Source organism: Dreissena polymorpha, chromosome 5, assembly GCF_020536995.1.
Source record: "Dreissena polymorpha isolate Duluth1 chromosome 5, UMN_Dpol_1.0, whole genome shotgun sequence".
Taxonomy (NCBI): Eukaryota; Metazoa; Mollusca; class Bivalvia; order Myida; family Dreissenidae; genus Dreissena; species Dreissena polymorpha.
The window spans coordinates 95,020,391-95,037,846 of record NC_068359.1 but is presented as its reverse complement, the minus strand read 5'-3'; the positions used below and the strand labels follow the sequence as shown (position 1 = coordinate 95,037,846).

Here is a 17,456-nt window from a genome sequence, read left to right as displayed (position 1 = left end):
TAACTCTACAACATTGTGTTTAGATATGGTGATCGATTTCAAGCCGAAAGGGCCAACGGATCTTGACGTTTTGTGTGAACAAATAGTAAAATGATTACCATTTTACCACATGCAGGAACCAAGAACATTCATGTCGTAAAACCATTTGTTCGAATATAGACCATACACTCACTGAACAGAATGTTTTCATTTTAAACGTCATTCGAAAAACTATCACAATGTAATAATATGGTTGAACTTGCTAGAATAATATCCAGAACTATTTTATCCGTATCGTTCATACGAATCTAATGAGAACTTCATCGTGCTTCCGACGCTACCCGAGGCAAAGCATGAGTTTGCTTGTAAATGTGCGGATATAGTCGCGGGAAATTCACATGGAATATATTGTGAAACGAAAAACTAATAACGAGCATTTTGCATCTCGTTAATTCTAGGTTATAATTGCACATATTACGTTAAACTTTTGGCTTTTGCAATAAGGAACACTGACTTTTTTGGACAACTTTATTTTACGAACAATTTATCGAAGTATTCGTTGATTTTTAGTATTTATGTGGTTAAATGCATCCTTCCTTTTGGAAGTTAAATGGAATTAAAGTCAAATTTACGCTATATGATGGTGTTTGAATTGAAAAATGATTTTATGAAGTCATTTGGATATATATACTAAAATGTTTAATAAATAAGTTTCATCATTACATGTAGCATAATAATAATATCATTCCGATTAGAAATTAACATATGAAATGAAATTATACAGGCTCACGTACAGCATTAAGTTTTTATATCTGATGAAACCTTGACCTTGAATCGCCTGATATATGCATGCTAACAGAGCCGACTTGATGGACGGAGTAGTACATCAAGTTACGTAATTGCAACCATGGCAACTAAGCACAATTTATTTGAGTTTGACATGTAATGTCAATATACAAGTTGGTAATTTTAATAGAAATTACAGACTATTTACTGGTGGACATAATTGTACCATCGATTAGTGTATGATTCCGATAATGCAAATATATAATACAGATTATTAGTAATGTTCACCTTTACTAATTTGTTTAACTTATTATACGTCTTTTTGTTGTTGAAATTTTCAAGTTCACAGATTGTTAAAAGTATAAATCCTACAGCATAATGGTTTTAAAGAAGGAAGGTCTGGGTGTCGGATATACTTCCGATTTTCAGGCTTAGTAGCCTTTCTCCTGCTCCTGCTAGTACATAGCGGACTACTTTTTCATCTTTCATCGCCGTTTGCAGACTAAATGCAGCAAATACTAGAAGACGAGTAAACTCATTAAAATGTATCAACATCCTCATTTATGTATTAATAAATTTGAATTAATATACATGCATTGAATGTATACATTTCAAATCACTGTGCCGTTTAAATGTCGAATATTCACGAATAAAGAGATGTTTTAAATTAAGTGATTGATTGATCAATTGAAGGATTTGAACAGTCTTAGTGAAGTCTTCTTTTACTTTTCAAGGCGAATTGACGTAGAATGTTAAGGGTATTTGTTTATGGTTAAGTTGTCATTAATAGACGCATATTGTATGTTTTGAGCAGAAGTTCAACTTATCATGGAAACAAGCAAAACTTGACGAAATTAACATTGGAGTTTTAGTCCATGTAAGTAGAACAAGAGCTAGTAGAGGTTTGTCATCTTATGCCAGTTAGTAAAACGTGTATCGAGAGAAGAGTTTAAGCAAAGTGGTTTATAGACTTAAATTAACAATGTAGATGGGGATAAATGCAGAATTATGTATAACGTAGGGGTATACATTTTGAATATTGAAAATGTTGAAAAATACAAAAATACAGCAAAAACTTATGGACAATATGGAATGCTGATGAAAATTGAATCGATGAATATTGTTACATTTTGTTTTTGTGTTCGCAGGGAATTATTTAGCACTATTCCTTGAAGCGTTACCGGTCAAGATCAACATCAATTTTAATATAACTACGCAATGTTCCATAATGTTAATTTAATATTTATGGCTATTTTTTACATTAAAATACTTTTAGTTTTGATTGTATCAGATAAGTGTATTTTGTATTTGAAAGGCTTGTCTTCAACTATTCGGATAATTAAATGTACAAAAAAACATTGACTTAATAGTCTTTATATATTCAACTTGCTTGGATTGATTGAGTTGCATGAGGGTAAATTATATGTGTAATTTTAATGTGATAAAATCTATAAATATTATATACGCTGAAATTGTCTACATAGTCGTATGAGGTAAGTTAATAAAAATTATATCTGTAAGTTTAATAATACATGCTTTGGTATGTAGCTTTAGAAGTCGTATTTGCCTGAGGGCTTATTAAGAATATTTAAAGTTGTAAGTGTGTTTTGTATAAAGAAGACATGGACCAACGAACCTATTCATTTGCAAGTGAGTAGGGTTTGTATATTAGCTAACATCATTAAATCTTGTTTTTAGTGTGGTCTGTAAAACCTTGCTACTTGTATCAAACAGAATCCACACGTATTTGCGCATTCTTTTCGTCCTTTTTTAAAAAGAGTCTCTATGTCTTCAACGATCGATTCTAGTGATTTCAAATGCTTGCATCATTGTGCAAGGACCACTTAAATATTTTCTACACAAATACATAATAGTAGCTTTTGTAACACCGCCTGATTATGAGTGTTTTGATTTTGGGATACATATGCAGAACTTACAGTTATATAGTGATGCTCGTTAGTGAGTTGATGTTTATAATTGCTGTTCAAGCTTTACACATATCCGTATAACAAAATACAATATAACAGTATTATAACTACATACATATTTAGTGTGATAAGTCATAATGACTTGCTCAAAAACCATTATCGATAAACTCCTTCAAACATTTGATTATTATATCCTTAAGTTGGACGACAAGTAATATGGATGTAATTAATGTTTCAGAAAACGAAGACAATATTGACTAAGACCTTGATTAGATTGGTAAACGTTTAAAAGTGAATCAATGAATCAGAAAAACGGCGACGACGGAGTACATTGTGATAAACACCCGCGTATTTTTATGCAGTTTACCTGCACAATAAATATTTTTAAACTTAGCGTTATTTAACACATTAAGACAATACTAGCAAGTAATATATTATATTATGTTATTTTATTATTCTTGAATAAACTGACAATAACCAAGAACATCAACCATTACCAAAACGTTACAATTCAATGATTATTTAGCAACGGTTAAAATGTATCGTGTAACCAATTTGAATGGGATATTTGCGTGACATCAGCAGACGTTTTAGCAACATTTATCTGGTACATGTGATGGAATATATATTTTATTGAGTCCTACGATGACAAATATGTTTATGTACAAATACCATATTTACCACTGTATGGCTGTTGTATCAAATATTTATGTCAATTTCATTATGTTCACATAAGTACATGTACACACACACGCACCCTTACCTTTTCAGTAGCCCATGCCATTATTGCCTCCACCTCTGTTCCAAATGACCTTGATCCGTCATGCGGTACGAGTAACCCAAGAGTAACCGGCTCTCCAGTTGCCACGTTTAACATGTACACTATCATACTTAAGGTATTTGTCATAAATTTTCCTGAAAAGTCCGGCGGCATATTTGCTGTAAAATATCATTTGTTCACCTTTTTACTGAGGATTTCCACGATAATCATCATATAATGTTATATACATGTTTATATGACATCCGAATTGCCTAAGTATTTATTTTGTAAATCACAAAACTGGTGCCAGCTGTTCACTCGTTTAAAATATAAAACACGATTTGATCCGAGTCCACCGTTCTTGAATATTAACATCACCAATGTATTTTGTTTCTACAGTACACGTTAATATAAATTATTCTTTACACTTTATGAAAATTGTATAAATCGTATTTAAAACAAATATTGTAGTACCCGTATTTCAAACATGACCGCATTGGTAAATAACAACCGTTGCGCGTAGGAATCACAATTGTACTGTCCTATTGACACAAACTACAACAACTCTCAGTAACGATCATATTTATATCATTAAGATGTTAAGTACTTGAATTGCTTGCAAACAGGCAATTAGGTTGTAGTGATGACGTTTTACATTTACCGGAAGACAACCCGCCTTGTATCCCGATGATTTGCTTTAATTAACGTTCAGATTTCTTGCTTGTCATCGCCGTCCTTGATGGGTACGTTTTAAGCATGAATATGTTTCCATATATATATATATATATATATATATAATCACAACTAGACGTAGACATGTTTGTTTAAAATTCAAGCGATCGGTCCTCACACGGAAGAAATTGGGTTGCCTTTATCCGATTGTCGTTCAGAGTCTTCGAGCACGCAACAATATTTATGAAACGCCGTTGAATACTGCACTTTCTCCTAAACAGTTAGTGTTCAATATGATTAGCCGTGATTATAAACCTTCGTCTGAAGTATTTCCATAACGCTCACTTTTGTTGATTTGCTAATTGTGAAGTCTTAATATTTTTGTCTTAGATGCCATTCGAATATATATTTCAATATGATAGTAAGTCAACACTAATCACGGATATTCAGAACTGATGCATCAGTATCTTTGGTGTCATTATTAATAATCATTATTAATAATCTAAAATACTAATATTATCTCAATACTTATGGATCTTCGTCGTTAATTCTTTTCAGATATGTTAATATTGTGTTAAATTCAAAACATAATCTTCGAAAAAGAACCAATTATAAATGTATGCCACAATTGTATTTAATCCGGTTGCGAATTTCTAAATGATAAATTGTCCGAATACCTTGCGGGAACATTCAACATTCCCTTCTACACCGTAAATGTTTATCAAGGTATTAAATACATAATGCGTAGCATTATATCCATTTTAAAACAAAGGTGACTACAGAGGTCAAACATGCTTACAGTCCGATACAAAGCTGCGAATAAATCAGTTTGTTATACGTCCTTCCATATCGGAGGTAATATTGGAGAGCCGTTCATTAGAGATATGTTACGAATTAAAACAAACCAAAAACAACAGCAATTTGCAATAAATGGTGACTATAAACGCCACCGATGTACTTCAGTTTCCAATAAAACACTATTTGCATCGATAATAGCCATCAGAAACTATTATGCAAAGCGGGTTGATTAGAAGTTCTATTGAAGCGAAGATCAATGCAGACTGATACGCACAATGAGCGAAGACTTTCAGTCATATCTTGGACTTTTTAGTTATCGGTTAGTCACTCGTGTCGAATTTATTCGTTTTTTGCACTGTAATCGATGGTGTCAATAATGTAGGACATTATTCAGGTTGAATTACACTAATTCCATTTCCCATAAGGTCCGATTAAAAAACTGCCAACTTTCAAAGAATTTTTATTATAGTACCCTTATGTAAATTTTTTTACCAGACTGGTAAAAACGACCGAGGAAGTCCTACGAAATAGAAAGAAGACAGGAATTTGTAGTTCAATGAAAACGGCTTGTAATCCTAGTTATATATTTTATTGGAATTATTCTTAAAACTAACTGCGACAACACATACATTTCTAAAATAAAAACAATCTTCAAAAATAATATTCGGCAGCTCAGAGCTCGTAGTTTATATAGTCAATTTGATTGTAATTATGTTTGTTTGTTTTTTGTCTGTATAATAGAGCATTTCATAAATAATTTCCTAAAAATGTGAATATGTTATTTAAACGGAATATGTTTTGTATGAAATTTGAATTGTTAATTAAACGCCGAAACTTACACGCATATTAAATCTAGCAATAAATCTTTTCCATGGAAGGGTCATTTGATACCAAGAAAACAATATTCCAGGCCGGCCACCCAATTTCGCGAAACCTTTTAGCCTTGAAAACTAAAGTTCAACGAACGTTCCGAAGTCTTGTATCAGGCAGCATACAATCAAAGCACTGAAAATAATGCCAGGGTTGCTATGGTGTAAACAAAGGGCATTTTAGTACAGCACTTTGGTGCAACCTCAACTTTGGTCTTCAAAACCGAATACCGGCCACAGTACTTCGAAGTAGTGCATACAGAAAGTGAAACACAAAGGATCTTTGGCTGTACAAATTACAAACTCTTTTGGAAAATGCCGTCCGAATTCTCTCAATTGTCGTCATAATTATCCTCGTTGTTGCAATAATTTTCCAACATACACATCACCATCATTATTATGATTCTCATAATCAAATTTGCAATTTCTTCAAGGTAATCATCATTACCATCGGAAATAAGAAGAGTAAAATCAGGAGTGTTTTCATAACCAGATCAATATTTCCAATATTGCGGGACATACTCAATGGTCTTGATATGGGAACCATTACACTGTCTGTGTTGTTTCTAAATTATTGCTTTGACAATTGTGTATCATATATCGTAAAAGTTAAAATATGATGGCGGTTTAGATTTTAATAACAATGCAATCTTAATGCCGAAGACGATGGTGATAATGGTGATAATGCCGGTGACAGAAGTATGGTGTTGTTGTTGATGAAGAAAAAATAACAGTATGTTAGGGATGGTGTTTTTGTGATGTTATAAATGTTGATGATTATTGCAAGGATGATTTCAATAACACTAAACAAGGGAAATGGGTTAAAGGGTAATATATCCCATTAATTGTATAATCAATAACAACGAATATAGAACACATATCATGATGTTTAATATAAAAGCCTGATTGATAACAACATGTTATGCAACAGGACCTTCAGAAAATGTTTATATCGTGTATAAGATTGAAGTTGTGAGATATACATTGGCTGCATAAAGAACATACCAAACTTCAAAATCACGATATACGTGTATGGAAAAATGTATGCAAGCTGCAAGATATAAAACAATTTCATAAATTAATAATTCATAATATTTAGATATGCTCTACGAATATAAATTAATTATGAAAAGGGGGATATTCGATTAAACTTTTGTGTATTACCTCTGTCTTGTAACAATGAGCTTTTCTCCTAAAACAACAACTGAGCTTTTTGTTCATTTATTAAGTTTTAACTTAAATTTATTATTGAAACTGAAGACACTGTAAAATTACTAGTAGTGACTGTAGTGCCCATTAATGTCTTTATATGAGCAGCAAACAAACAGGTAACGTAATGGAGATTACAGTCGTGGCATGGGGTCATGTATATAAAAAAGGGATGTGCAATTTTAGTTACCCATGTTTTCTTATACAAACTATAATTTTGATTAAGTTAAGAACATATTGTCATATGAGTTTTAAAGACTCATGATTTGCGTTAATATATGCCCATAAAGTGTATTATATATCTATAAAACGATGAAGCTTAGGCAAATTCAAATTATGTTTATGCGTTTTAGACTGGGTTTATTTTCAAATCTTAAACATCAAACACTATTTGAATCCCTCGTTGTGACATCAGACCTGAAAATCCGGACATTTATCATTTGCATTTCTATGATAAGTACCCATTAAATAAATAAATACTGTCAAAATAAAATGATACCTGTTGATACGAATATGATGAGACGATATTTACTTCGGTCGTTAATTGTGTAAATGTAATCCTTCAAATGAAATGAAAATGAAAATCTAGTGTTCTTAAAATATTTATATGATATGATCGAGAACGCTTATCAACAATATGCTTCAAACTAAAAACATATTTACAAATTACAAATATAAAGTACTAACCCGAATATAACGAAGCAAATTATAGCTTCTGAAGATGTTTATAATGATGTAAAGACATCTTAAATTGTGTTATGTAAAAATACCGAATTGATTATACCTTCGACATAACATTCTAGACAAAACAACTATTTCATATTGAAATCAAATCAACTGTTAGAATCGTTCACAACAGTCTTAATGATGTTAAGAAATTATGTACATACATGTACAATACAATTTAAAACATGATGTTGAGAACCTTTTGCGAGCCGAAATTATTTTGTTCCAGTACATGTTATCCGTATGTGTTTGTAGTGTTTAGAATATAATTGTCTATTTTGACTTATGTGTAATATAATTTTAAGCTCGTCGTCATTAACAATCATATACACATGCCGTAAAAGATAATCTGTAGCAAGGAACATGATTTCGATGATTAATACCTTTAAATATACGCAAACACATGTTTTCGGTAGCAATTGTGCATATAATATGCAAAATTAGAATATAGTATGCATTATTCAAATAAAACGATAGTTCATTTTGAGGTTTTAAAACATGTTCTAAAGATAACTGGAATATATCATATAAAAAAACACTTTGTATGAAATTTATTGTAATTCAATTTCATTTTAAGCAAGAAAAGCAACAATCATTAGTAAAATACCAGTGCGCATCTTTTATGGTTGCAATGGTCATTATTCTGCGCACCATTCATCATTCAAACATCGTCATCAACATATGTAAATCACTTTCAAACGGCATAATACATGTAAAACACAATGATAATTAATTACCCAACTTACAACATTCCATCAGCATTCTTGCCGTGGAAGGGGTTTGGTTCTTAAACTATTGTATCAATATATCCGCACTCGTTAACACATCAGAAAGTTGGTGTACGAGTGCTTGAGACATATGTTACTTATTCTTAGCATCGATTAAATAAATTATGTAGTGTAAACTTTACTGTGTATTCACGAACATTAGATTTGGCGGTCTAATTATGAGTTATATTCCTGACGTCTTAATCAGTTTGTATTCTTGATTTCCTCGATTGTCGACCGCAATAGATTCATACATTGTATGATGCGTCGATTCCCTGAAACGACATGTATAGTGACGCACATTTATTATTGAATTTACAATCAATCAGGACTATTAATTATATTCAAGATAAATTGTATGGAATAAGAACGCAACATAGATTTAGGGATACTAATTTCTCTCGATTGATATATACCTCAGGCGCATTGATGTTTTCGCTTTTGTCTCTCCTATACATGCAATAAAATATACGATAATGTTTATGTCCTTTAAAAAAAACAATTATATAAAACAATGATATCATGTTTGGCTTAGTTTTATCACATGCCATGCCCTGTTTCCCATGTAATATAACAATTACGAATATTTTTATCTTACACATGTGTAATGTACTTTTTAAGAGTTTTAATTGCCTTATTTTTCGTCCGATTGACCAATCGCATTTTTTTATTTTGCTGAAATGACGTTGCAACGTCAAATGACGTCACGAAATGTAAACAACATTCGGGAGTTATCATTATGTTTGCGTAAATATTTATTTAATTTGCTCATTTAAAAGCATGTGATAAAAAAGATCTGACACTTGTTGTCACATTATACCATATTTTATTAAACTCGTCCAGGCTCGCTTACTAACAAAATTCCTGAAATCGTTTAATAAAATATGGTATGATATGACAACTCGTTCCAGATCCTATGTATACGTGTACGAGCCCTGTGCCGTATTACAAATACATAAAAGTCTTCAACATGATTGACTTAGTAGATTATGAAAAAAAGATTGATTAATGAATGATCTTTTTTTATTAATGGATAATCTTGTTTTTATACATTGCCAACTATAAACATCGGAGAGCTTGAAATAACCTTCGTTCTTCTCACTAATATCCACGTTGTCATGCTTTAACAGTTGAGATATGAACACTTTGAAGGTGTTCATAATCGTGTGAATTTTGACAATACGTTACTCGTTGAATTCTGTCCGCAGGATGTGGTGGTCTTGACGAATGGGCATCATCACTTCTTGATGAATATACTGACCTAAATAGAATTATGATATCACCACATTGAACGACACGAATACTCTGTCCTAACGATCCTTAATAATAATATTCACGATACATAAACCAAAGGCCCTGATATATTGGTGTGCAATGGCCCATGGGCAGTACGTTTGTGTGTTGGAAGACCTCATACATTTTCAATCTAAACGTGCATTCGTTTTAACTGTAAAGTTATCGTTCATAATGTAATCTCGGTCACGTAAAATAACATCGCAATTTCCATCAGGAATCTTTATACAACTTTATTACCAGTTTTGTAGCTTTTTCAAACAGTGTTCACCCAGTCTTCACGAAAACATATCGAGAGTTGATTATCTTATACAATGTCAATATTCAATTTCTACTTACTATGCCCAAAACATTTGCATTGAATATTAATCAATATTGTTTTTATGTCATACTGACTTTCAACGCACTGTGTGCATTATTCAATGTAACAGTTCTAGTTTGTTATATATGATTTTTATTTTTTCAAACTGCTTATACACATCAATGAGAAGCGTTTGCAGCGCAATGCGATATATTTAGTTATTGATTGTTTTACTATTTCAAATAGTGGATAACACTGCGACCACTATCAAGAAGTAAGCATTAAAACGCAGTGACCAATAAACCAATTTGAATGACCGATCGTTGTTTGCGTTGACCTTTATAGAAGTCGAAGTTTAGAATACTTGTATCACCCTTGTTTATGTGTGTGCACATGTTCTTTTTTGCACCAATACTTAAGTTTGCCAACTTAAGACAGTTCAGGTCTTAAAAGAAAAGCCACAAAGAGTGAATAAGACCCGTGTGTTTGTGGTCACCTTTTTAATAGCAAATGAAACACCCCAATAATGTAAACAAAATGTTTGTTAACAAATACTGACTATTACTAATGTTAATGGGCAAACGTTTCAGTGACGTCAGTATCAAAATCAACTTAAAATCAAATGGCCAAAGGGGTTTTCCTTTCATAAAAGTTTGTAAACATTTTGACAGTTGAACAGTTTGAATGATAATTAAACTAGGTATTATACTATGCTAACAGTAAGTATTCATGTCCGGTTTGAGAACTTATATTACACATATACTTTTAGTAATTTTACTAAAGCCATTTATATCAGATTTTAGTTATCGTTGTTCTTTGTTCAATGTGACAACTTGTGTTATTCTGATTGTCTACTGTGATTAGGTCTAAAATTATGTTTCCACCTTACAGACCCACTCTTTTGTTTTTGTGCCGACATGCACTTTTTGTGTGTGTATTTTTAGGTGAAGTTTTCAATTAGGTTTACTTCACAAGCTGTCGAGCATATTCGATTAATTAAACAAAACAGTTACTGAAAAAACAAATGTTTTATAGGGAGTAAGAAGACGCTGCATTTTATTTCATATCCTATAATTTTAGCAAACATAGGGACCCTACTTGTTACTCTTATTGTTATGCAAAATTAGTTGAAACATATTACTTTTTCTTTATGACCTAAGCGGTCTAACGCCCACGTGTTATTATTCCAAAATATCGGAATCAATATTGCTTATGGATTTACTGTTAAAATCTTCACGTCGACGCTTTTACTTACTAGCAGTATCTGTTAATTTCAGGTTGCTATAGAAACCAGTCGCTCCGCATCCGCTTAACTCGAAACAACGTAGACAACGTAGACAACGTAGACAACCACTTGGCACGTGCCTCAAAGAATGTCAGAATAGCTCCTTCATAGGGAGTTGCAAAATGTGTGATGTATTTCGTCATAGCGCTCATAAGCATATGCACACGTTTATTTTCGTAAAAGAACGCGGAAACCGTACACGTGACTTCGAACCGTAAGCACGGCATTATGACTGTGATGGGCTCTGCATATCGTGCATTTGCTTACCCAATTTACGTCAAAGATGGAGGTTAACTTTTTATCATTTCCAGCTAATTATGTTATGTTATGTTTGCTAATTGAATGATCATTGTTTGATATTTCATTTTTGGTTGTGTGGGCGATTCGAATTATTTGTTTTCCGAAAAAAGATGATCTTGTGCTAAGGGGAATACAAAATAAGTACCCAGAGGAAGCTCACATACCAAACATACGAACATAAAAAAAAGTTGATGAGATCCTCTTGTATCACTATAATCAGCAAATGTTCGAACTATAACGCTTTAACCCATTAATGACCACATTTTGTTTTGCAATATCAGTGTGTACAAATACCCGCAAAATTTGTATAAAATGATAAACAACGCTGTACCGAGGATCACGCTTAAGTTCATACAGATATATATTAGAAAACCGTGACCCATGCTTGATCTTCCGCCGGAAGTGACATTGATCGGAAGTGCAATAGGATTCACGGTTGGCCATGTCTTCTGAGCCTCGGTGGTTGTTGTTTGCGTCACCGGAAGTCACGGCGTTGACGTTGGTCTAGTTGTCGTTGAGATCACTGGTGGCGCTGTTGGTAGAGGGGGCATGATTACCGTGGTGGCTGGAGGTTTTCCTTATTCAGCCGGCACTAGATTATCATTACACAAGAATACTAAAAGAAATGAACTGTAATAAATACATATATTTTTAATTCCCAACCTACATATACAGTGATTTTCCTTCATTTATGCGTCGCTTAATTCATATTATTTTATTTGTTAAGTGAGAAAATACCAGTTCCTTATTCGATTTGAATAAGGAATAAGGATCCAGTTCCTTATTCCTTATTCAAATCGAATAAGTATCTATGTGATAATTAAATACAACAAAGTAGAAATGCACTGCAATTAATATGTTTATACCCGTCCAACATATTCAATAATTATCGTTGAGTTATTCGTCTCGTTGGTTCGTTTTGATTTACAATCTATAGAAAGAACATTCCAGGTCCTCATTCGATTTGAATAAGGAATGAGGAACCAGTTCATTATAACTCCTTATTCAAATCGACTAAGTAACTATGTTATAATTAAATGCAACAAAGTAGAAATGCACTTCAATTAATATTTTTATACCCGTCCAGCATATTCAATAATTTTCGTTATGTTATTCGTCTTGTTGGTTCGTTTTGATTTATAATTTATAGACAGAACATTCCAGTTCCTTATTCGATTTGAATAAGGAATGAGGAACCAGTTCCTTATTCCTCATTCAAACTGAATAAAGAACTGGATAATCCACTTAAAAGTTAGTAGAAATGTTTTGCAATTAGAATTTTACATATACAACCAATATATAAATAATATGTTCATTTATGCGTGGTTAATATTGGATCAATTTCATTGATGTTTAAGTAAGACAATGCCAGTTCCTTATTCGATTTGAATAGGAATAAGGAGCCAGTTCCTTATTCCTTTTTCAATCCGAATAAGGATTAAATGAAACATAGTAGAGATGTACTGCAATTAATGTTTTTGATACCCAACCTAAATTTATATGATTTTCATAGATTTATTGGTCTCTTTGGTGCATTTTAATAGTTTGTATAGTATAAACATGGCTGTTTCTTATTCAATTTGAATAAGGAATAAGAAACCAATCCCTTATTCAGTTTTTAATCAGTTCCTTATTCCTTATTCGAATAAGAAATAAGGAACTAGGAAAAAGGAACCAACTTATCACCCATCATGAATTCGATGATCAGTACGTATTTCAACAAAATAAATCAAGAACGTGCCAACTAATCGAAATAAAAGATCAATATGTCAAATAATGTTACAACATGTTAAATTTTAGTTGGATAACGTATTTGAGGAAATTCAAATGTTTTAAGAGTCGGATGCCATATTGTCGTGGACACTTCTTTTACCGATCATCTCAAAGACTATGGCACTTCGATTCCAGATAACTCGACACTTTTTACCAGATATAATACACTCTTTTTAGTGAATCAGAAATGCAGAATTCGCTGTGGAATACTGCTATTAAAGCAGGCAATACATAAAAATGTATTTACTGACGTAAATTAAAAACGAATTACCGAAACATGTTCTTATCCCTTTGGAATATGATAATAAAAGGGAAAGGGAAGTGTAAAGGGAAGTGCTTCCTATAAGTAGAGCTCAATATAAAGGGAGTTTTCCAATCTCTTTTAAATTGTGTGGCTACGCATTGGTATCGTCTTCATGATGCAATTCTAATGAGCATCAATGATAAAGGATTTTATTAGGTGTATTGGCCGCTTTAAGACCCCTTGCTCCCCTTATCTAGAGTCCTGCTATAAGTTCAATTGAACATAGTCGTGTTGATCCACATGATCTGTTGTATTTCCAATTCTCTTAATCTCAATTTACCAATTTAAACAAGTTTATTATTTAGACAATTATTTTCGGTCGTCACTTGAAATATATTACTTCAAAAATAAGCATTTGAATCTTATTTAAAATTTGCACTTATAATAGTCATTAGTAATAAGAATTTTGAAAACTAACAACGCCATTGGTTATATTTTACATGTGTATGTAATTACGTTATGCATAGATTCCCAATGTGTCGGGCTTGACAATGCAAATTTATTCGTACTTCAAAATGTTAAGTAACAATAGCCATAATATACATACATGCATTTCAGGTAGAAGATGAAACTTGGTTATCAGAGTGCCCAATTTGTTGAAAGTCTCTGTTATCCGAAGTGTCCTATATCGGGAATCAAAGTATCCGCAACTTCATGAATACCACCTATTAAAACATGCTCTATCTTCGTTTATATTTTATTGAATACTATCAAAATTTCAGTATTTGAAGCACAGTGATTACTCTACATGCTGAAGTATCAAACAATTTCTTGCAATATTTCTAAGTTGTGTTATTTTGTTGAAATGATTACTGTTCATCCAGTTTATGCTGTTTTCCGACCGAATTTTCTATTTTGGGGGGAAAAATCTACCATTCTTCCGTGATGTGTTGCTTTGCAATAGAAAAGGATACATCATTTATAAACTCGACCATGCACCTTGTCTATAATCTTTATGATATAACTTTAAAAAAAACTGATGAACTTACCTCTCGCGCTCGGCTTTTGTTGTTATCTGGTATCGAAGTGCCATCTGTTATGAAAGTATCCGCATACCCAGCGTGTTAAAATAATGTTAACTTATTTAAACGTTTTGGATAAAATTTTATTTTACATTTAATCGCCGTATTAAGTGCTTTTGTAACACTATAATGGACAGAAACGGTAAGTTTGTAACGATTTTATATGGCGATTTTAGCACGTGCAATTAACTGTTCAATTTCCCGGAATTCTTCAGTATAATTTTTAAAACATGATGCATTTTCCATGCAGAATAACCCACAATTGATTTCCTTTATTGTCTGAAAAAATAGAACCTAGGAACGTACTACTGTAAGATTTGCTAGCCGTTAAATACCGATTTTATTTTACAGTGGTTTATATGAAAATGCCAGATATTATTCTTCCACCAACCCCCCCCCCCCCCCCCCCAACATCAGCACAAAAACACGCGCATAAATTATTGTTTACAACACGATCAACATCTTCGTAAATTCGTAAATACTCTTTGTAGCAAAAGGCTTTTTCAAATAAACCGAATTCGTCCAATGACTCGTCTTATGTTCAGTTAACTATTCCAGATTAAATACATTATATATGAGAAAAAACATTAAATGCAATGGAATTTCAACTATTTATTGAGATTATTTGAAATAAAATACAATTAAAACGCGAACTAAGTTTCCTCATGAAGAGCTGATGATTATCACATTTTCAATTAACTTGAATTAAGGTATTATATATGTTCGGTCAATAGAAGCTATGCATGTTTCACGTCAGAATACCGCACTGCTACTGTATTGATAAATAGAAGTTATGTGTGTTTAATGGCAGAATAGCATATGAAAACTGTATTGAACTTTCGGTCAATGGAAGCTTATAATATATTGTAAGTACTCAACTCTTATATTGTAACTTATATACAGCCAGTAACATAACAATAATATTATTTAAAAAAAACACATGTTTAACACAATAACATTAGACATTCACACTTTTATATTAAATATTTTGCCACATATCCAATAAGGAACGTTAAACTTACATTAATGAGGTATTGACGATTAAAATACAAAAGGTTAAATTTCCGAAAACTAAATGAAGTTTTGTAACATTTAAAAATTAAATGCGTAACTAATTCAAACTTCGCTTGAACATTAACCATTAAGTTATTGTACTTAACACGTTGAACCATTAACGGTGTAACATGTTAACACTACATATGCATTTGTCAAGATTTTTTGAAAAGTATACATATGTTTGGGCATTTCAGATGTAACAATTGTATTTCGTGTATATATTTTGACTGCGTAAGTATAAGAGGTATTTTAAAGTACTCAAAACCTACACCATTGAATCGATTTCCATGTAGGAATAAAACGATTTTCACAAATGAATTCGTTAGAATTAAAAAATGTAATGCATATAATTTCATACAGACATTAACAAACTATATCTGTACACTTATACTAATGTATAGAGAATCAGACATTTGCTTTCTATTAACATTATATAAACCATCAGAACAATATATTAACATATTCGAAATGACGTTCGTGTAATTTACACCAATAGATTACTTACAGGCACATTTGAACATTACAAAACAAAGCAATATCATACTGAGAACGCGGACATTAACACACGTTTTCCTTCATAGTCGTAAATACCTAAAAAAAGAAAACATGTGCGAAAAGACATTTTCAAATGCAGCTAAACCATTGTGTACATGCGTGGCTATAAATTTTGAAACATGTTTATTTCATTGAATTGTATACATATAATACCAATTAAATTCATGTGCAAAGACATTTTGAATTAGGACAATTAGGTATCAACATTTAATGTACATATATACATCATCTTTACATTTTGTTTGATGGTTATTTTAAATAAACAACAATCCGACTATACACACCTTTATATTTACAGATAGTTTTTTATTTTGGCAATTCGAAAATCATTTAAATTTGCTAGAAACCTTTTAAAATCACAAAAAAAGATACAACGCAATACAGGTTAAACCGACTTCATAACTACAAAATCATATTGTCACAATATATCATTGTCTTCGAGTCTTTTTTGAAGTAGCTTAACACTCTCTTAACACTCTAACTTGTGAAATAAATATAGAGCATAATGTCAGTTTAATGAATCATTTTGTTAATTGCATCATAGTTGTTTCGCAATACACATTTGTTTTGTTTTAGAAATGTATGCAAAATGATACAACATAATATCAATAGTTTTACGAAAAGCTTTAAATTACTGACCCAATTAAGACAAGGAATGAAAAATTAAAGCAATTAAAATTGCATGACTACATCTTGAGTAATCGGGCAAGAAAACCCGAAAGAGAAAAGCCATGGTTTCGAATCCACGTATTCTCTCTTCCTTCGGAGTGATGGTTTGTCATCATCGCCAAAGCCATCATCAGCTGTGGCATAAAGAGTAGCAACACAAACACCACCAACTTATGTACTACAATTTAAATCTTTTGAACATCAACTGATTTCAAATCACAATATTCTGGCTTGATTATCGTATATACATCTTCATTCTTTTCCACACGGGAAAACATTTTGCATTTTGACATATTCTTTACACAATGTTGTAGTGATGACAAGTACAATGATTTATAAATTATTAAGATATACGTGAACGATTTTGGCAGTTTCATCTTTATACTTTACAAACAGATTTCAAT

At 31.9% G+C, this 17,456-nt stretch overlaps 1 pseudogene; it reads right to left on the bottom strand.

Annotated features, from left to right (window-relative positions):
• The window catches only part of LOC127831479 (atrial natriuretic peptide receptor 1-like), a 52,768-nt pseudogene extending 49,186 nt beyond the window's left edge, over positions 1-3,582 (bottom strand).
• Positions 3,583-17,456: the final 13,874 nt, after the last annotated feature.